This window comes from Protopterus annectens, chromosome 3.part0 (genome assembly GCF_019279795.1).
Source record: "Protopterus annectens isolate FY-2018-M chromosome 3.part0, PAN1.0, whole genome shotgun sequence".
Lineage (NCBI taxonomy): Eukaryota > Metazoa > Chordata > Ceratodontiformes > Protopteridae > Protopterus > Protopterus annectens.
Window position 1 is genome coordinate 286,430,681 of NC_056731.1, and position 24,286 is coordinate 286,454,966.

General features: G+C 37.1%; 1 protein-coding gene across 13 annotated transcripts in view; it reads right to left on the reverse strand.

The window, feature by feature from the left end:
- Positions 1 to 24,286, reverse strand: part of LRRC3B (leucine rich repeat containing 3B) — a 795,604-nt gene that overhangs the window by 298,821 nt on the left and 472,497 nt on the right. For 7 of the 13 annotated variants that reach the window (XM_044064764.1, XM_044064769.1, XM_044064770.1 and 4 more), the window contains 2 exons: positions 16,006 to 16,083; positions 7,996 to 8,063 (listed from right to left, as the gene is read on the reverse strand). The exons of 1 other annotated variant lie outside the window; for it this stretch is intronic. The gene's annotated coding sequence lies outside the window, so the exon portion shown is untranslated. 5 more of the 13 variants (XM_044064771.1, XM_044064772.1, XM_044064773.1 and 2 more) reach the window with 5 other exon arrangements.

Below are 24,286 nucleotides of genomic sequence, written 5' to 3' on the forward strand. Positions count from 1 at the left end.
TACAATATTTACATATTTAATTCATCTCTGAAGTCCGTCATGTCAATCTTCTCAAAAAAGTCCCAAAAATGTCAACAGTACAATAGACATGTATATTCCTATGCTGTGAAGATGCTAATATAATAACTCATTTACACTCCGATGCATAATTTCAACAATGACATGAAAAACCCTGCATAGATTTTTCTACCACCAATTACTGAGGTGACTTAAAACTTTGTTCACCCTGCTGTTTCTAGGTAGTTATTTCAGCCTTCCTGCTCAATTTGCCATTTTTCTCTTTCACTTTTGATCTCCGTACTATCTGGTTTCCCCATCTATCCATCCCTGGAAATGTGCATGCGTAATAAGTACGTCTTTTTCCTTATTTTGTCGTTATCCTCTTTGTTTATCAATGTATACTATCCAGCAGTCTCAAGCACAGGCCATATATTCTCTAGTGATTTTGTGCAATGGCTTTTTTGGCAGAAATGTTAGATGTGAAATTGTAATGAAGCTGTTTAGTACACCAGCAGCCTTGTCCTCTAAATTTCAAAAGTTAGGCATTTTTGTAGTGTTTACGTATCAATAGTTCATGCTCTACTTGCTTAAAATTGTTTCAAAAGCTATGTTTAGTGCTTGTAGCTGGTTTCCATTTGTGCTCAATCTATTTTAGCTGAGTGTAGTGGTTAAAAAATCTGAGTCTGACACAGTATCCTAGCACACTAAGTGAATAAGGACTTTAGTCAGCTAACTTGTGTGTACATTTCCCAACGGCTACATGCTGCTGTGTAGAGGACCCTATGTTAACTGTCATTGTCCAACTTGTAACTTCAAGTTGATGGAGCATCTGCAGTAGAGTTTTTATAAAATAACTAGCTAATAATTTTATTCTGTGATTTTGTTTAGCTTTACAGCTTATTCATCTATCCCACCCATTGTTTCCTTGTGCTAACTGTACTGAATGCTAAATTCTCTCCTTCTAAACAGTTTTCCTTTCTACATTAGCTCCTAAGCCCTACTATCCCCCTTCATCTGTAAAATGGCAACACAGACTGTGGATATACCTGAAAAGTAACTACTTCACTGAAAACTACTTGGCCAAAATGAAAAATAGAAAAAAAAAAAAAAACGACAGACAAAAATGAAACACCAGTAAAAAGTGTGTATTAACTATTTTTTCCAAACTTTCACTTTAGACAGTTTACTGGCTAGCATCTACAGCTCTAAGCTAATATCTTTTTGTTTGTAGAAGTGTAGTGTGTGCACCCCCCATTCTTCTAGTGCAGCTATCTGCCTCCCAGCTTTAAGTTATTCTTACTTGCACTAGTTTTGTATTTCCTCTGTGCTAGCAAGATAAGAACTACCTAATAATGCAGCTAATGTGAACGCTGTGTGTATAATTATTATATGACCTTTTACTGGACTGCCTACACTATATTTGTCCTATAATCAAGCATTCTATTTTATAGCTACTGATGCCTTTCTGATTTTTTGTTTTGGAAACTTTGGTCTTCAAGGTCTTAACCCATTCTATTCACCCTTGCTACACTCAGGCTCACTTTGGTCCCCTACCCTATGCTACCCCCAAATCTCACCCACCCCACAATATCTATTTATATTCTAGACAAACCACTCCCTCAATCTGCATTCAACCAATCAAGCATCTCTACTTCTCACTATCACTTCCAACATCTATCCCACCCCTATCTCTTGGTAATTACCCCTCCTTCTTTTACTAGTCCTTTCTAGTTCAAATAGCTCACATATATATACTCTTACCAACTATTCCAGCATGCACTTACCTATTACATACACTGACCAAAATCAACTCTCAATTTCTATTTCTCTCTACAACTTCACTTATATTCCACTATATAGACTCACTCCTAGATTAAGATGTTCCTCTTATATAGAACATTAATACTTCTCTCACTGGCTGCTCAGCTGGCCTCTTATCATTCCCAGCCATACTTTACATTCTCCTCTCATACTATTCTTTTCCATCTTCAGTTTCAAATAAAGCCCCCACATTTTGAGATATAATCAACACTTTTCAACACTGCATACATTGACCAAGTAACCTATGCAATTGTCCCTTCACAAACTGCTCCGCCCATCTCCCTTAAATACAATACATATGTAACCAGACTCATTAATGCACTCACATACTTTCCTTCTCATCTTCAGCTCTGCTGAGACATCCATTCCAATCCAGGCCCCAAAAATAATTTGTATCAGCCTAGTGCTGCATCCAATTTACACCCCCATACCATATTCAACTTAACCCATAAAGTATCTGATCTTTTACTTTTAAATATGAATCTCAGAAGTGCAGTTAAAATACAAGAATGCCATGCCATTCTCACACTTTACTCTCCAGACATTGCTATACTAACTGAAACCTGGCTGAAACTACACATTAAGGACAATGAGATTATTCCCCCAGGATATAACATTCCCAGGCTAGCTAGAAAGGAAAAAAGAGGAGGGGGGTTAGCAATATTATATAAAAATAACCTCATATTAGAACCCCTAGATTGAATCATCCCAGACTTCAGTAATGCTGAAATACTATTCACCAATCTCAAACTTAATTTCAATAAACAGTTAATAATTGCTGGTGCCTATATTCCCCCTGGCAAACAAACATGCTACTGTTGAACATATCCTACACTGGACATCAACATCCCTGCCTTAAGAAACTATTACCATGGGAGACTTTAATACTGATTTACTGATTGGCTCACTGGTAATACAGATAATCCTGTCAGCCATATCAACATATATGGTTTCACACAGATTATCCGGCCAGAATACATAAAAAACAGATAAACTACTCTTGACTAGATTTTAGCTAACACACTCATCCAGTCTCCTCTTTCTGGCTGTCTTCCAAATGCTCCTAATGACTACCTTCCAACCTACCTAGTCAGGCAATGTATTAACCCTTAAGTCTACTTTCATGTTGTGCAAAAATAATAGAGAAGGTAATATTGGATAAGGAGGTCTACTTTAAATGACTGAAGTTGCAGAACATCAGCCTACACACCATAGAGGACAAGATCATCAATGCTCTACAACACTGAATATTAAAGCAGAACAAATTAAAAAAGATAAAAAGTCTTCTTGTAAGTTTTTGCAGGAGGATAAGCCTCCCTGCACCCCCCACCCCCTGCTACTTAAATATACCAACTCAGAGATCACACTACAGTGAGAATAATGGTAAATGTCCCGTCCTGTGCTGAACGGTACCCTGCTCATCACTGAACTGTGATCTCGTTGTTGTTATATTTAAGTAGTGGCGGTGTGGAGGGTGCAGGGGGCCTGCAAAAAAAATGTGAAATAAGTTTTCACGTTTTAGTTTTTATTTTATTTTTTTTTTAGTTTGATATTGCAGAACTTCAATCCTCTGGTCCTCGATGTTTTGCAATTTTGATACTTTGAAGGGGACCCTGGATAAGTTATTATCTGAACGGGATAGGTTGGGACTTGAAACCATATATCAGCATGCATATGTTGAAAACAGATCTATTACCACCTGTAACACAATGTTCTATAACAGTATAATAACATCTATGAATGAAAAATTGTACTGTGACGTAATTTATATAGATTTAACTTCAGCATTTGACATGGCTATGCACAAAACACTGATCAATAAGTTAGTACAACTAGGTATTGAGGTACTCTTGATACGATGGATAGCTGCATGGCTTACAAATAGGACATGGGAAGAATCATACAGCAACTGGACAGGTGAAATATTTGGTTACAGTCAGGGTGTCCCACAGGGCTCTGTCTTAGGCCCTTACGTGTTTAGATTGTATCTTTCAGAGCTAACTTTTTCATCTCAGGTGTTCTGCTGTCTATATGCAGATGACCTGAAATTGAGTAAACTGATTACATGTGTTACAGATAAGGCATGTCTGCAAAATAACTAGACTAAATCGACAATTTTGGTACAGGAGAATAATATGCTAATAAATACATCAAAAACTAAGCATATGAGATTTGGAAGACATAAATTGAAAGGTGAATATTTAATAAAGCAGATTGAAACTGTAGACTGATTTAAGGACCTGGGTATATGGATTGATTCAGCTATGAGTTTTTCTAATCATATCAACCAATTGGTTAATGATAGTTATAGAACTATAGGTTGCATAATAAGATTTACAAAGTCTAGGAAATCAAAAATGATCAAGTCATTGTTTTTTAGTTACGTTAGACCCAAACTTGAGTATGGAATAACAATATGGAAACCCTATAAGAAAACAAGCATGAGTAAACTGGAAAGAGTACAGAGGAAATATAGCAAGGGCATCCATGGATGTGAACATTTACATTATTATGAAAGACTAAAATATCTGAACTTGTACATTGTATCTTACAGATATCAAAGAGATCTTATTCAAGTATATAGGATATTTAGAGACAACTATCTCTGGGAATGTTTGGGGTTATCAAAAAGTACTAGAAAATAATCAGATAACCTATGCAGAAGATTCTGTAGGAATGAAAAATGCACTAATTGGTTCTCTGAAAGAGTAGCTGATACATGGAACAGACTACCAAATTATATATATTTTTAAGAACACTCTGGACAATTATTATGGGAACAAGTGTTTTGGTATATTGGCAAGCTAGAAGTCATTAATGCCTGTGCTTGGAATATTTTTATGTATTTGTAAGTATGTAACCCTCTTAAACTAATTGTACATCACCAGATTCACAACAAAAGAAATTTCAATCTCCAAACCTTTTCATCTACCCTCAAAATGTATAATTGGACCACTCTAAAAACCTTACGCCTAGACGCTGCCATTGATTATTTTAACTCCACTTTCCTTAACATACTGAACAAATTAGCACCATTCGGACCAATAAGAATAAAAGCTAACTTTGCCCCATGGTTAACTAAGGAAACAAGATCTCTACTTAACCCTAAGACATAAAGCCTGGGAACTATAGCACACAACCAAATCTCAAACAAACCGACTATCATACCAACAGCTCAGAAATAAAGCTAAAAATCAGATTAAACTAGACAAAAAGAACTACTACTGTAATATCCAAAGAAAACACCTGAATAACACACAAAAATTCTGGGCAGCTATTAAAAAGCCTCCTTTAACCTGGTCAAGTTGCAACTCCAAACCCCTCAACCTCTAACAACCTAGACAGCATTGCAACATAGTTTAACCAATAATTCACTGAATCCATACTCTCACTCATCCAAAACAACAGTTCTACTCCTCCAACTGTGCCCTTAACATCATACCACAATAACAATTCCTTTTGCTTTCAGTCTGTCCCAACAGATACCATCAAAAAACTATTTTAAAAACTTAAATCAACTACCTTAGCAGCTGATAATTTACCAGCTGAATATCTGAAACTTTCTGCTGAAGACATCTCCCTCCCAATCTCCATTCACATCAATCATTCCATCACAGAGAACCAAGTTCCCTCTATCTGGAAACTGTAATACATAATCCCCTTACACAAGGAAGGTGACTCAACCGAACGTTCTAATTATAGGCAAATAGCTGTTTTATCCTTGCTATCCAAAATATTAGAAAAATGCATACACTCATAAATCTTTAACTATCTCTTAACTAACAATTTACTAGCCAACAGACAACATGGCTTTTGGCCCGGCTTCAGCACCATAACTACCTTTATGATCTTCACCAACACCATCAATCAATATACAAATGAAGGGAAACTAGTCTCAGCTATCTTCTTAGATCTCTCTAAGGTATTTGATACAACTTCACAGCAAAAGATACTATCCATACTTTCTGACCTAAAACTTAGCCACTCAGTGCTTACTTGGTTCCAAGCCTATCTGACTGCCAGCAAACTGAAAAATGGCAAAATGACCTCTCCCCCCTGCTCCTGGTTACCCTGGGGGTACCTCAAGACTCTGTAGTAGGTCCTCTTCTCTTCATTATCTTCACTAACAATCTGCACACTGCCACTAACCATGCCAAAAAACACTTATACACTAATTGATTATGACCATGCTCCAGACCTGACTAGCTACCCACCTCTTATTCCTGATCCTTTCTGCTTTTCTCCTTCTTCTGGTTATTACTCCTATTATCTCATCTTTCCTTTGACTTCATCTTACTGACTTAACCAAACTCATTCTACTCTTCCAGTACTGTTTTTAGCTACCCCATGCATCTACTCTACCCTATCCATATCAGTTTCATCTTTCCAAACTCTCTCATATAGCATGTTATGCTAAATTCATTTAATCACTAATTAAATAATTAATATACTATATTAAGTTCATTAACTGTGAAAAACGTTTTCTCCACCAGGTATTTTAAGCTCTCTGCTTATTATTGTATCATTTTTAACTATGTAAGATTTGATATTGTTTTGCATTTTTTTTGCACCTGTCTAACTTGTCTGTATTACTTGTGGTACTTTCAGCTCTCAGTTTATAATTGTATCACTATTATCTATGTACGATTTGATATTGTTTTGTATTTTCTTTGGCATCTGTTTAATTTGTTTTGTGTTACTTGTGGAGCTTTTCTCCTCAGGCCTCCTCTGAAAATGGGTCTTGCGCCCAGTCAGACTTCCCAGTAAACAAATGTCAAATAAATAGTTACATAAAATAAATAATGAACATCAGTTTTATTGTCAGAGTTATTATCTAGTACAAAAGCTACTTTCACTATTAAAATACAAAAAAAACACATTATCACAATACTTTCATATTACTTCTATTTTTCATGGTCTTACAAATTATTTGTAATCTTCCTTGTCTTAGAAATGTGCCACAGATTGCATTTCCCCTTGCCAGCTTTCAGCCTTTCTTATTTCCCATTTTATCATGCAAAGCATAACCAGTGGATCGTCAGCCTGCGTGACAATCATCCTGTATATGCAGTGAGATATTTTATCTGGAAAATATACCTACTGCAGTCAGTCCAAGACACAAGCATCCACATTTGTACTTGATGCTAGATGCACATAATACTGCAGCCTGATTTTTTTAGCTGACAAACTTGATAAACCAAATCTAAAATCATTACATCAGCAATGGAGGGAGTTTTCTTGTATGGAGACTATAGGAGGTTTAGTCCAACAGAACAACACATTGTTTGTCATTTTGTCTAAGTGTTGTATTGTTTTATCACTTACAGTGACATGGCATTTGACAGATTTGTCACAAAAGCCAACAACAGTGAAGAAGAATAAAGAAGTTTGTGCTATACAACTTTAGAACTCTGAATATTATAATTGTAATTCTTAAAAAAATCACATATTGGCCCCTTTATATGTTTTATGCACAATGGAATCCAAAATTATTTGAATGTTTTTTGGGGTTGTCATGTTGCAATGTCTGATTTATGATCATTCAGGTTTGGTCTGTTTCAGACTTAACTCTAGGTGATTTGTTATTACTAACTTTCCTTTCTGCCATGCTGCAGTGATTCTGTATATGGGATTTACTGAGGTTATTAAGAGACTGATGATGTTTAACATGTATTAGATTCTGGTTTTGATGAGACTATTGGTTTAAGAGGTACAGGAGATGATTTTTGTGGTTATATTTGACAATGCCCCTTCATATGCTTAGTAGGTGAGTGTGTGTGTGTGTGTGTGTGTGTGTGTGTGTGTGTGTGTGTGTGTGTGTGTGTGTGTGTGTGTGTGTGTGTGTGTTCACTGGGTAGTGGTACTGCTGAGTTGCTTCAAATTTCTGGATAAACAAACACCTCTCACAGATAATGCCATGCCATAGTCTGTGTGGATTAATACCTGTTATGGATAAATAAACTCATGTAATATTTGGCAAAGAATAAAATACAATAGTACATTTCAGGTACAAAGCCATATTACATTCTACATATACTAGAACCCCTCACAGATGAGGTCATGTCATATTCTGGCTATATTAACATCTCTTACAGACGCATAAGGTCACAACAAAAATAGATGCATTTTCTGTGAGCCTGAATTAATTCTGACAATGCCCGAGACACCCATTACCTGTCACACCTTTGAAAGTCAGCTTTGGAAGTGCCCTCATATATAATCCAAGGTAAGATCTAGTCTCTCTAAAAGTAAAATTAAAAAAAAAAAAGCAAAATTCTAATGAAAAGCTAGATTTCGATTTGTCAAAGAGTTACAGAAAAATCTGCCAACAATTAACTAATCAAGTTGTTTAACCACACTTCTGGTGAAAACACCAGATAACATTTACAGCTATATTATCAATGATATATCAATCATCATTCATATCAAAACACAACACTGCATTTCATTTAGGAATAAGCAACAATTCCTGTTTTTAATCATTTTTTTCAAGATGTGTCTTATGTTCATTTGTATGAAAACTTCCTGTCTACCTAAAGCTAGAAGCATCATCCTCGTGGACACCTCGGTATGCATGATTTCAGTATTTGCCTTCATTTATATCTGACGACTTAGATCTTATATACAAGAAGCAGCATGTTATGGAACAAAAATAGTTATTAGTGAAACTAGATATATCATTGTTTTACATTAATAGTAACACTGGAGAATCTTAAGGTTAATTTATCATGACCTTGGCAATATACATTATGAACTACCTGGATTTGCTTAAAGAATATTTAGGGTTGGGTCGGATTACATAAAGTTTGTGGAATTCAGTGGAGTGTGCTGGGATCTACACAAAAATAGTGGATAACTAAGTAATATGCAAATATGCCTTAGTGTATGGGGAATACCTAGAGCAACATGAAGCAGTCATGTCAAATCTGTATGGCAAGAAAAGTTGCTCATAAAGTGAAATGTATATGTGCATTACCAATGCACATCTATAGAAATTCTAGAAGCTCAGTGGAGCTTTCAGTAATATTTTTCTCCCTTCCTGCACTCCATTGTTACTGGCCTGGCCCTCATGCCCTGTCTGTCCTGGGTCTTTCAGCTACTTGATGCCCGCTGGATTTACTCTGGAGTTTGTTTATGACAGGGGACCACCAGACTGGCTTCCTTTTTTTGAAGGAGAGCATCTTGGCTCTATTGGGTATGGCAAGATCCATGCATTTGTGTAAGTGTTCATACAGTGCACTGGTGTATGATTCAGTGGTCATGCAACTATTCTCCATTTGCATGGGTGCCATGAAGTTAGCCACATCTGTTTTTAGGAGCCCAAAGTTAGCTTTGGAAAAGTTTTTCATAGTGGTTACCTTTGAAGGGGTGGGGGTGGGTGGGAGGGATGTGGATTTCCAAGGTGATTAGTTTGTGATTGGATCTAATCAGGGAGGAGTTGACTATTGGTGTAGAGCAACTTAGGCCTATCCTATTTCCCCCACTCCCCTTTGTAGCTTGTCATATGGTCTAGGGTTGGCATGCAATGTGGGTATGTCATGCCTCCTCTGGTGAAATCCTCAGCCTCCACTAGGAATCATTGTCAAGAGAAGCCATGTACCACACCCCCCTGGGATGGGCACACCTATCTCTCCATGCCAGTTCTTCAGTTACCTGACATGCTAGCTGAACCCAGATTACCTGGGTCACAGTCATGGCATTATCCCTCTATGCCATCGAAGTGGTAAATGGAACTTTCAGTAATAGATGAAAAGTACTGAAAGAATAGAAATGTACATCAGTCTGTCTGGAAGGTGGCAAATATACAGAAACACTGATGGATATCACTGTAATTTGTAGAAATAATTTTATTAATTAAACAATGGGTGAGGGACATGTGCAGAGAATATAAATAACATATACATCTAAGGAAATATGGTGGTAGAAAAACAGATGTGGGATGAGGTTGAAGAAGAGGGACACACAAGAGGTTTAATGGAATAATAAGGTCTGACTGATGAGTGAGAGTCATTGGAGCATGGTAATTTTTTTGGGGGAGGCCCCGTTTTCTTTTCTTTTTGAAGAATAGAAGGAATGGAAAGGACACGGAAAGAGGAGCAGGGTAAAGGTGCGGGTATAAACATATAACAAATATCACAAGACATGACAGACAAAGGCTGGAAATACACTTAAAGGAGTGGTAAGGTACACAGACAGCACACATAAAGACTATCCAACACGTGTAAAAGAAAATTGATAAACAGGGTAGAGATGCATACCAGCCATGGTAGAATGCAAAACTACATATGTACTGATGCAGAAATCCTTACTGAGATGCTGCAAACTGTGTGACAGTCGTACCAGATTGTGTATGAACGATATTAGGTATGTGTTGCCAAGCACTAAATGGGAAGTGCAATCATTGCAGTACCAGTAGATGCTGAATACAATCATTTACTAGGCTATGAGCAGTGCAATTATAAGCCAAGCAACATGAAGGATGAGGAATGCAGAATAAGACAAGTGGAGGACAGACTAGAATCTCAAACCCTGTTTGCAAAAGGCAAGTAACCAAGCACAATTCCAAACAGCAGTACTGTAGCAATTAGTAAAGGATTAATGTGGCCATGTAGTACACAAATAAATGTACACAGCACAGTCAAAGGCAAAATATGATCCATATGCCAAAGACATATGCCATATCAGAGGCAACATAGACGGGTTGTCAGGTAGACAATGTCTATGTGTGACATGCAATGGAATATCATGATCTAATCGGGAAGAAGTTTCATCATACATGCACACATCATTGCCATGGAATATAAAGTAAATGAAGGAATGTCAGCCTGTGCATAGGCAGGAAGCATAGAAATCTTTGTGTAATGTGCAGCACATAAGTACAACATGACCAGTGATGAATCAATTCAGTTATCACCACCTTGCATGTATGTGTATGATACCAAACATGGTGACACAAGGTAACATTGTACCAGTTCACCTACGTGACAATGATGATAGCATACAGGAAGGTAAACATATAAATAACATATGCCATGTATATGTGAACCATGAAGAAATAAACTATAGTGCGATAGAAAACACAGGCATACATCAGTGAGGAAATTCAGCAAAAGAAAGTAAGCACAGAACAACCTATCTAAGCAGACACAGTGCACATGGATGTGTCCATAACACAGGATAGACTCAACTCCTTGCAAGATACATTGAAGCATATGGCCAACGTATGGCACATGGGCATAGTGAATGGTCATGTCTACCCTGTAGCCATTTTTATTAACAGATCTATATCTGAAAACCTAGTCCCTGATGTCTGGAAAATATTCCATATAAGTAAACTCCACAAAGGAGGTAATTCAATAGAACTGACAAACTATCGTCCCATCGCCATTCTTTCTCCCCATCTAAAATCCAAAAGAGGTGCATACATACACAAATCATTGAACATCTTAATACTCACAAACTCCTGTCTAATACACAACACCGATTTCAGCCATTTCATAGCACCACCACTGCCCTAATATCATTCAAAGACACAGTTAATAACCACAGAAACAATGGAAAATTTATATCTGCAATCTTTCTGGACTTCTGTAAGGCATTCAACACAGCAGCACACAAGAAACTTATTGTTGTCCTGTCTGATCTAAATCTCAGTGAACCTACTATTGCTTAATTTCAGAGCTATCTATCAGGTCAACAGCAAGCAGTTCTATGGCAGGAAGACCTTTCCACCCTACTTCCAGTTACTTTACGTGTTCTTCAAGGCTCTATTCTTGGTCCCCTACTATTCTCTATTTTTACTAACAACCTTCACACCTCTACACTACATGCTACTGTCATCCAAAATGCAGACAACTCCACATTAATATTTGCTGCTTCTTCCCTTCGAGAACTTCATTCACCAACACAAGCCTCCTTTCTCTCTGCCGAATCTTGGCTCTCTAACTCCCAGCTTATTCTTAACCCCAATAAAACTAAACTACCGTTCTTGGACCCAACTAGGTACACTCCACCATCCCATCCATTCAACATCACATCCACAAATAACACAATTATCTCACCTTTCACCCACACTAAACTACTTGGGGTCAACATCGACTGCAATACGAGACTTGATATTCACATCTCCAAAACCATAAAGGAGGTCCACAAAAAACTGGGTGTCCTATACAGAAACAAGCAATTTCTTACAAGATCAACTAAAAAATCAATAGTATGCACACACCTCCTCTCAACACTAACTTATGCTTCTCCAGTTCTCACTAATCTAAGAAAAACAGACTTTGCAAAATTTGAGGCATTTGACAATAACACTGCCAGGTTTGTTATCAATTTTCCCTATAGGTCTCACCACTATATAGCCCTAAAGCAACTTAAATGGTTAGAATTTCCACAGATCATCCTTTATAACCAACCTGCTCTAGCCCCTAAAATTCTGCATCATCCTGAATAAAACCCTGCTCTAAAAAAACTACTTCATTCCTACACCAGTAGCAGAGTTTTATGCTCCAATAATAAACTCCTCCTGGATGAAACTAAAGCAAATAATACAGCAGGTGAGTCCTTCTACTCAAATTTCATAACTAGCCACCAACTTAACAGCTACAACCTCAATAATAATTCAAAAAATCCTTAATAACGCACCTGGCCGATACATGGCTCTGCTCTTGTGCCACTTCTGGCCAGGACCAATCCTTTATAAAACATTACTCTAACTGAAGGGTGATTGCTTTAGTATTTATGTGAATTGACCATATGCCACAAGTGATGATTCAGTAAAGATGTCTGGGGGGGGGGCTTTTCTACTTTCCTTCCTCAACTAAATTCCACACTTACTAACCAGTAACTGTCTACTCTCTCTTAATCTATTAGCTTTTCCACAGGGCACATAACCTCCACAGTGGAATCAACTTGTTCCATGCAAGACTTCCTGTATGTCTCTCTGACTTACCTAATTTAAGAAATCTCTCAGACTTAAAATATGTGTGATAAACTATCCTAAGTATCATGATGCCTTCCCAAACTTGTAAATCTGTATATAATTGCTTCCATGAATATAATTTGTATTTTAGTGTAAACCTCTCTGTATCATGACACCTTGCCAACATTGTAGAATTGTATATATTAACTTCCATGTATGAATTCTGCATATCATAACACTTCAAAAATTGTATTTATTAACTTCTGTGAATGCTATTTGTGTATTCTCCAATTTTTGTAATAACTATTGTTCATTAACATAGAGCTTTCCTCGCTGGGCCTCCACTGAAAAGGACTTTCTCCAATCGAACTTTCCCAGTTATCAAATGTTAAATAAAATAAAACAAAATAAAGAAATATATCAGTGTTCAAAATGACAAAAACACAATAGTTATGCAACAGTTAAACAGCACAATGCATAGGAATACAACAAAAGTACTTTTGAGTAACACATCCACAAACACACATACACACACACACGCACACACACACACACACACAAAAACACACACATATATATATATATATATATATATATATATATATATATATATATATATATATATATATATATATATATCTACTGCCATGTCAACATAATATAACAGGTGCTATCATTATCAATGACATGGACAAATAAGGGAGTCATGAATGATGCTAAAGAAAGCATCACCTTCATATATTCATTAAAGGATCAGTGAATGTCAGCCCAGTATGCAAAGATACATGTTAATATGTACTAGTCATAGTAATGTAATACTATATGGCACAATATTTGCCAGTATGCCACACACAGGACCATCATACCAGTGTGACAACATAACTAAACAATGTTATGTATATCACATAAGCAAAGACCTGTCATGCTGCTGAACAGACATTAGACAGCAGCAACCAATACAGAAACGGGTGCAGTGCATACACATGGATAATGTAAGCAAATAAACACACTAGACTGACCTCAGTCTGTTATGTGAGAACCATTGGAATGATGTATTATGTGAGATGCTATCATCCCACCTAAGTATATGTCAGAACAACACAAGCAGAATAATTGTGTCTCACTTGCATTATGCTAACTACAGCAGTCATATCTGTTACATACAGGGCAAGAGTGCATTGGACATAGCAATACTATGCTGCACCACATGTATAAGCATGCGTGCGCACACACACACACACACACACACACACACACACACACACACACACACACACACACACACAATTAAAGAGTAACACCCCTGCTCATATTGAGCAACGTACGCAGCAATTACAGCACGATCATGTAAATCAGATTGGTTACTGTATATATAATCTGGTAATGTGTGTTATACTGGATCATTAACGTAATGCCACACATGACATCATCAGTGTCCATTATGATGTATATCAAAAAATCATGACATATGCAATGCCTGCACATTTGTGCTTATACTGTTAATAACTAGATATGGAAAACAGCATGGTGGCATCATTACAAGTTCACAGAAACAATACTTAGAGTGCATTTGTTTTTACAACTTAATTTTTAGAAGATATGGCCCATAAGGTCAATGTATACTTAATATAAGAAAAAAACACAAACACAAATTTGTGATAGTAACAAGTGCACTGTCATGATTGTGCAGCATTCCCAAAGTTCTAATATCCATATATTGATATGAATAGAAGGCCATGTGTGGGCCAGTGTGCCCATCCACTATAATATATTTTTATGTGCAAGTAATGTATCATGTTGACATCTCATGAATAAATTATGTTTGTTTTAAATATATTGTAAATAGAACAAGAAGTGGTACACTTAAAAGGTATATGTAAATTAGATAACAATATGGCATGGTTAATGGGTGACATCACAACATCCTATAATTGGAACGGCACACTTGATGTTCATAAGGGCCATTTGCATATATCATATGTGCCTCTGACACAAGAGGTTTGAGAGGTCACTCAGTGGAAGTTCTAACTTGGCTGGAGTTTTTGTTTAGTTTTCACTGACTGTTTTTTCTGTGTGACCTTCTCACTCTTTGTTTTAGTTTATTAGTTGGGATATTTTGCAGTCACCCTAACGGTAATGGACATCAACTGGGTATAACAGCCCTGTATTTCTTATGCTTTGTCAAACACTCTGCTTATACTGTGTTGATGAGGTCAGAACAAGGCTGAAATATGCATATTCTTAGCTAGTGGGGTTTGGATTTATTTGCCCGAAATTGTCCATTGAAATAACTTAAAAAGAAATACGTGGTGGGCATTCAAAATTGCCATGTAACTGAAACACCTGATGTTCATAATGGTCATTTGCATATATCCCATGTGCCTCTGATACAAGAGTTTTGAGAGTTCACTCAGTGGAAGTTTTAGCTTGGTTGGAGTTTTCAATACTGATTAATAATTGGAATGGAATAGAAAAGCTTATAACAACTAGACAGTCACAAGGACAGCAACATCATGTGACATCTATATTTTTTGCGTATAGCACACACATTACTATCCCTCAACAAATGTATCATTGTCACCACCTATGTTTGTATTATACTAATATATGTGCCTGCACAATTAAAACAATGTAATGATGATCATTATTATGGTATGTAACAATTCAGACATACCAGAAAACCATGAGTGTCTTGTTTCACAACAAAGATCACAGACGGTATGTAATTTTGTGTTAAACAAACCATCATAGTTCAGTTATACAGCATTACAAGACATGTAGATCTCAAGTACATGCCCATAAATGTTTGCCAACAGCATTCAGAGTGTTTACAGCAGACACTCATTCAATAACAGAACAGGCAGATTATGCACAACATAATATTCAGTGGAACCACTGCCAGACATACACAGTTACCATAACCTGCTATTCAAACAGCAATAACAGTACATAAAGTGAAACCTTCCAGCCAAAAGCACTATGACAGTAACACACAAGTGCCTGGGATTAGGTTGCGCCAAATATCATATAATTTCCAGTTATCAAAACATCCTGTTGATACACTAACTCTAAAGACATTTAACTTAAATTCATACTGTTATTACAATAAATCAATGACTATTACTCTTACCTCGCAGATGCATTATAGGTAGTCTGGTATTAACATGAGCCTGAAGGTCTGTAGAATATACATTTAAACCTGAAGTTATAACTATATTATGAGTCTTCCTAGGGAAAGAAATGTTAACAGTGATAGCACATACCTCTTTCCTTCTGCTGCTCCTCAAGTCTCTGCATATACTCTATGCACAACAAACAATTTCAGGCACGGTCTTCATCACCTGCAAACAGGAAAACAATGTATTACTGCAAAGGACGGATTGTGTAAGGTCAATATTTAATTATTGCTATGTACAATAACAAAATAACAAGTATTACATGCTACCTAGCCCTGACATGAAACAATAACACATGTTGCATGTTCCATCATGACTGTGTTACTCTTAATATGGCACATGCATGAGAATTATTGCAGACAAAACGTGACTGCACTTAAAACTTACAACCGCACATTAAGGGAATTAATGTTCATCTGTGGTATTTAATGCATAAACATATAATTTAGGTAGGAGGGCAGTCAGTGTTAAAAACTAATGGATTATAACATAATAGTTTGTAATTCAAACTGTATATTAAGCATATGAATACGTGACTCAGCATTTACACATATAGCCTTATTGATAGAAGCATGACGTTTCTAGATACTTTGTGAATAACCAAGATATCTGTAGTCATCCATGGATTAAACTCTACAGACATCAATCCATCATGGAAATGCTAGGTGCATAAAAAGCTGTACTACATAATGTACCAACCAAGTATAGATCTCCCACGGGCCCCTGGCCCAATCAGACACTTCTGGTAAAAAATGTAAAATAAATAAATAAACTGGCAAAATATTATCTGAAATGGTATCTACTGAGATTCAAACCCATCCATATTCATCAAACATTCACATGGGCATGTTGTGCAACCATATGAGCTAATGCACATCTCACTTCCTCTAATGTTGTAAAACTCTTGAATAATGATAGACAATGCATTTATCTACCTTATATTTTTAGCATGTGTCAGCAGATTGAGTTTAACTGAGATACTATAGAAAAAGTAAACATCAGAAGGTACTTCTAAAAACAAGCAATCAATTAATGGCATTACTGTACAACTGTGTGACTGAATACCACACACATCTCCACATACACTGATAAACCTACAGCCATAAAACAGAGTATAGATTAGAGATCCACACGTCTTGTACTTGCATTTTGTTTTACAAACTTATTTCAGCCTTGCTGACCTGTATTGATTTTACATTCTTGGAAGTGATTAGAACAAACATGGATATTACATGATCACAGTACAGGTCTTAAAGGTATAAACTCATTTAATCCGTATCAAAATCCATTTAATCTCAAGATTCTTAGTACAATTTCTCACATCTCCTCCTCTAATATTAGGTAAATATAGCTCCAAAACAAAGAATTTAAAGGAATGTATAGGACCTTCATTAACCACATGCTTACCAAGTGCATTCTTAATGTTTCGTCTATTTATACTGTATAAATTCTCCTTAATTCTATCCCTGAAGAAGTGATTTTTATTAGAGTGTGTGATCATTTATATGTCCAGACAAGGGACAGAAGTTTAATTTTAATTTTCATGCTGACTGTGGCACTTTGAATGTTATCTATCTTGCTGTATGTGATGTGTGTTCCAGTTATTATGTTGGCAAGGCCAACCACTTTTTCAATTATAGAATTAAGGTGTATCTATACAGTATAATGTAGAGCTTACTAATGAAGGCATTACTCTGCCTTTACACATACAGAAGTCTGTGTGATGCTTCTAGAAGCTTTGCAGATAATGGAGAAATGTGTATTAATTTGCTGCTTAAGTGCTACAGGCATGAATGAATCATGGCCATGCTAGATGTGCAAAAAGCTGTACTGCATAAGTTGCCAAACAACCATAAGTCTTCCATATGTGATGTGCAGTAGTACATAAATAACTGCCAATATTTTCAAAAATAGGCTACAATGGCATTTGAAACTACACATAGGCGATCAGCAGAGGTACGCTTATGGCCTATGAAGACTAAGTTTAAGTGATTATTTGGAATTAATGCTAAAATGCAGGTTGACTTCCCCAGACGATTTTTCCTATGATATGAAAGGATATTGATTATGAAGCATTGTTTTGTAATCTACTGCACTGCAAGGGAAGGAAGTAATATCTGAATATAGTATATAAAAAAAGAATATTTCACTATGTCCTCTGGATACAGAAACTAATTTATCTTGGAAGGCTTGGCAAGAAATTGAAAAGGACTGAGTGGGAGGAACAAGACTGAAATTTATGAATTCTGATACTTTCAAATGACAGCCTATTTTTTGCTTGCACTACCTTCCCTGAAGATCCATCCAGAACAGTTTTAATAATAAAAAAGAAGGAAAATAACTCTTCTTGGAAATGTCATAGAGGTTGAATGCTGAACCAAGCTAGAACGTACAGTCCAAAAAACAACCATCATTTATAGCTCATGTAAATCACAGGAACAGCTCGGTTCCAGCATATCCTTAGCACTTGATGTACAAATCTTTTTAATGAAAGCTTATAAATCCGATCCAGAACTCATGTTAAATCATAAAGCATTAAATGCTACAAAAGTGGGTGTTAACTTCAGATAGCACATGACTCGAAATAAAGGTGCATGTGTGAGTTTACAGAGTTTTTTATTTTATTTTATTTATTTATTTATTTTGGTTAGCTTATGTATGTTTTATTTTTCTTTTCTTTTTTCTTTTATTCTTTTTTTTAAGATATTTTAGGCATGATAATTATTAACTTTCATTTTCAGTCATGGAGGAGATTTGAACATAATGACTGTTCTGTTACAAAAACTATAGATAACAATGTTTGGATCTTGTGTTCACCAGAAAAATGGTGTTGATGCACATTCATCATTTTCAACTGAAACTGAACATGAAATCAACCATGATGATAGGAAACAAAGCAAATAAAATAAATAATGCGTTTTTGTTTTTTGCTGGTCTGCTGGCGCAGAGACAAGGTGATCGTTTGCATCTGCAGTGGTTTGGGTTAGAAAATGAGCCTGGGCTCTGGAAGGGTTGGATGAGGGATACGGAGAAGTTGCCATTTGCAATTACAAGTATCCTGAGGGGAAATAGTACAACATCTACTGCCTGCCTGGTACATAAGAACTGGTACTAATAATGTAGTAGGAATGGGGAAGTGACAGGTGCTAGTGTAAGGCATGCAAAAGTTTGTACTGTGCCTGCTTGCCTGACACCACCACACTTTGCTGCTTTTAAGACAGGGATTCTTACCAGTTGACATAGAATAATGGCTCCTAGTGCCTCTCCACCTTTTTCTCTGAATCCTTACTCCCTGGCCCCATTGAAACTAGCCACTAGGCTTCACCCTTTGTGGAGTCAGATGCCTAGGTTCACTAGTAGTAAACTACATTAGTACCCAGGGTGGGTGGAGGGGAGGGGCAGAATGAATGCAGTGGCTGAGCAGTGAATAGGCAGAATATAAAAAAATCATCTATGTTCTTTCCTTGGTACAGAATACAAAATATACAAAAAAAAATCATAAAAACTAGACCCAAGAACTGAAGTCTCAGACAAGACTAATGATTGAAGTATTACTGCATTTTATAATGTGCTGCTTCTGTTGCATTGTTGTTCATTACTGGCAATATCAGGTATTGCTGCAATGCTGTTGGTACTGTTTCAGGTAATATTGCATTGCTACCAGTTACTAGTCTAGGTGGATAAAAAAACAAATTAATCTATTATTTCAGTTACTAATTTCGTTTTTTTGATCACTGGTGTTGTTGCACTCGTATTTGTCACTGAATGCTGTATTGTCACAGCAGTTGAAGTATTTACTGCTTTACAGTACTGTACTAGAGTGTGTTGAATTTCACTATAGGATATAATTTTGCTGATTATGCTAATTGCTGTATTGTTATTACACTGTTATGATTTGCTTTACAGTTACTGCACCCGGAACTATTCATTTAGACTATTTATGGATATTGCTCCACAGTTTCTGCACCTGGATCCATTGGGTTAGACTATTTGTTGCCTTTTGCAGCTACTAGTTAGGTTGAGAAGGAACTGACCTATATTTTTTCCTATTGATTTTACCACTTTTAATCATTGCTATGTTTGCATTGTTGCATGTACTGATTGTTCCAGTGTTTGAAGCTATTGATGTCAGTTACTGCTCTTGAATCTGTTGGACAACAGTCAGATTATCTGATTTAAATTTGCCATGTGTTACTAATTGTGGTTGCTACATATTGCTGTCACATTTACATTTTGTGCACTTGTGAATAGTAACACTTATATCTTGCATCATTCTATCTTGCATCCTTCAAACTACGGTGGTGGTGCTGCGGTAGCATTTTTGCCTCATAGTAAGACGTTGTCCCGTTCGATTCTCAGCTAGAGAATCTTATGTCTGGAAACATGCATGAATGGGCGTACCTTCATTGAAGGTTGTGCGTCAGGGCCGGCAACTTGGCATGTAAAAATCTACTGCCAATCATTAGCGGACCGGAGTTCCGCTGTGGTGACCCCTAACTGGGAAAAGCCGAAAGACACAGCATATCTTGCATCCTTCAGCCACATCCCATATTACCAGCATTTTCTAGATCAATCCGTTTTACTCTTCTGTCTTGTAACACTAGAGCAGATGTTAGGCTGTTCTGCTTTTTCATATCCCTTTGACTGCCCTGGCTGCTAATGAAGCTTAGTCAGCTAATGCCCCTTGTGTAATCACATGAACAACAATAGGCATTTTAGGCAGTATCAGAAGTGTAGCTAGGGTGGGGTGAATGGAGCAGCCACCCCATGCACAAGGCATGACAAGGCATGATTCATTTTTTCCAACTGTATTCCCCTAAATGTGAGAGTAGAGCAGGAAGGTGTTAGGACTTAGCATTCATCCTTAGGATACAAAGAAGGAGTGTCAGATTGGAGAATGGGCCTTGTTTTTTTTTTTTTTTTTTTTTTTTGCTCTCATGAAGAGTAGGTGCTTCTCCTCCTTGGCAGCCAGATCAAGGAGCAGCAAATGGCAACAAATGAGTCACCAATGGCTCTGGGTAGCATAACAACTCTCTCATGCTTACTGAAAACCATTTATTGTTACTTCAGAAATATTCAGTGTGCAAGAGTTTTATGTATTTATTGGACTTGGAGGCCACCTTTTTATCTGAAAACACATTTTGTAAGTAGAACAGAGCAGACCTATAGTGCAGGACATCTCCACTACACCAAGTAATGCTGAGGATGTGAAGAGAAAACTGTGTAAGCATTCCAGGCCAAAGATTAAAAAAATGTCAGCCATTAGTTCATGCAGCAACAAAGTCCCCTTCACCCGACAGGACCATAGCCAGTACACATGCCTCTAATAGTCACAAGAGTCTGGACAAATCTTAAAAGTCCAGTAAGGTTTCATCCACACATGGTAATGTTTTAGTAAAATGTAACTCTACTGTCAGATATACGATAAAAGGTAACTCTATTGTCAGATATACTGGCACAGCCTTCTCCAGGCTTGATAAGAATAGGATGATGGTAAGCTGTCTTTCTGGAGCCAGGATCCCGGATATAACAAGGACTCTCAGAGATCTCTTTCCTGGTAAATGTGGTTATGACATGGTGTTAGTGCATGTAGTGGTGAATAATCTAAGGAGTGCTATTCAGGGGAACATGCAGAAAAATATGTTTGATCTTGCTGGGCAGGAAAGACACCAGTCTTGTGTGCTATTTTACCATCACCCAAGATGATACTGAGATTCAAGGCAAGATGATTATATTGGTCTTAATAACTGGTTATATAGCTGGTTTCATTCTGTGGAGGTCCAGTAGGTGTCAACTTGGAAAGAGATACCTAGCAAGCCTTCCTGCTTTGCCAAGGATGGCCTACACCTGTACTACAAAGGCTTTCATAGTGTAGCTAAAATATCTGCTGTCCTACTAGTACCTTTTTTAAGACAGAGTCCATCGGTTTTTCATTCAAACGATTGTGAAGTCTAATTCAGAATAGTGGTTCTACTCACTGATAGGAGTCTTAACAAATAATGCCTGAAACTGAGGCAATACTGCAACTTGAATACTTTCCTATATTTGTAGTTACAGAGAAACAGCTTCAAAGCAATAAAACCACTCCTCTGTTCTTAGGTGTAGTGCTTCTGATCTCTTTACACCTATTGGCAATAGCTACGGAGTATCAATGTTTGTCACAAATGTTATCACCTAATGACTGATTACTCAGGACCCCACATTTCATTTATTAGATGTTCAAATGACACTAAATAAGATTAATTACCCCTTCATACCTAATATAGATCACCATGTATGTCCAGTTCTGACCATGATAGCTAGCTCAGTGCCTTAGCCAAAGTCTATATAAATCCCAACATGCCTCTATCGGGAGACTTCAGCTATCCATTAATAAATGGGCTGACTTGCACCATCAATGACTGGCATACCCAATGCTTCCTTGGCATCATAAATGCTAACTCCCTTGTACAACTAATAAAACACTCTCCTATGGCTCAACTAGCCTTTGTTCTCCCAAGTATAGCACCTTGCTGCAAACCTCTGGAAAGAATGGTGTTGAGATTGTGGAAATGAGATTTCACTTACTCAGATTACAAGAACCGATAATGGAAAAAATCCACAGAGTTAGTCAAAAGGGAGGTGCAAGAAGAGGGCAGCCTAGATGCATGCTATCCTGTATAGCTATAAACTTAATGAAGAAATTATGTGACAAGCCAGAGCTCTAAAAATGATACCCTTTAATTGCATGCTTGTAAAACTGGTGAAGAAGTGTTCCAATTCACTGCATAAACTAAGAAAAGGGATGGCTAACTTGTTGGGGAAAATGAAAGCCCAGGAAATTCCTGTATGGGTTAACTATCCCACTATCTTCACTATAATATAGAAGTACAGACAGACACACAGGTTCCATATAGAGGTAGACACATGCTGTTGTTATGGAGATTGGACACAGCGGAAACTGGAGCCACAGCAAGACAGAAATAAATAAATTGAAATAACCCACCCAAACTGGACTGGCTTACAAACTTCTGAAGGGCTAGAAAAGAAGTAGAGTTAACAGTCATCACAGAGAACATCTGATATAGATGCACCTGTGGGAAAAGGGACTAAAGGGGAAGTAAAAGCACGCAGGATGTCCATACAATATGTTGGGGAGAGGGGACAAGATCCTGAGTATAGCAGATGACAGAATTATAGGATGAAACAAGAAAACAGAAGAGTGCACAACAAATATATGGTAGAAAGAACAAGAAGCTGGTCAAAGCAGAGATCCATCAGAAGAGGATGGCCTGACAGTAATTGCAGCAGATGTAGGAACAGAAATACAGGAAGCAGAAAAGCAAAGTGTCATAGAGGAGACACTGCTGTTGAAGCCTCATGGGATTCAGATGGCCAGTGCTGGACCGGTAAAAGGAACAAGTAAGAAAAGCAAAAGTGAACAGTAGTAGGAAATTAGGCCAGAGAAGGCCAGGAAAAGGGAAGTCATCAAGAACTGGATAGCCCAGTCGTATAAGGAGTGATGAGAGAAAAAAATGAAAGGCAGTGCAAGATTTAAAGGACTGAGTGGATGTACTGAGTAAACTCCATCATATGCAGGCATTGGGTTATGATTGCATGCTAAAAGAACTGAAAAAAGGATTAAATGAGACTGGAAAGGACTACTTAAATCTGTGAACATGGGGCACTATTTAAAAATGAGTTGTTTAATGCATTTTGATCAGGTGGGAGCATAAATGTACTGGATAAAGGGAGGGCATACAAATAGGTACAGATATGGAAATGGGCAGAATGCTATTACATGTTTTTTTCTATGATATAAGTGTCATCACACACCTGAATGAAAAAATGGAGGAAGTGGGGAAACAAATAATTAAGGACTAGTCTTAGATTCAACTGCAATGTATATTAAGCAGAGTAAAATGGAATGCATGAAACTGTCACAGAAATATAACCAATTCCAAAAGAAACAAGTAGCAACTAAGGGAAAAGGGAAAGATAAACAAGGGCAAACAAAAGACAAGAGACCATCACGGAGAAGTGAAAGCAAGAAGGAAGGGGCCAAAAGAGAAATGGAAAAAAGGGACAAGGTGATTGTTCCAAATCTAGATGCATTCAAATCACAGGTTGGAAGACAACAAATCGAACTCTGTGGAGGGGGTCAAGTGCAGGCCAAAAGAAAGAAGGACCATCTAGGAAAGAAAGCCCTGAGAGAGGAGAACTGTTCATAGGGAAGGAGGGGTACAAAACCAAAAAAAAAAAAAAAAAAATAGAAGGGACTGAATGCACACTGAAAGTAGTACGTTGGAAGACGGGCTTTGCACCTAATCAAAAGGAAAAAGTACACAGAAGAATGAGTAGGATGCAGAGGGATGTATTACTGCTACAT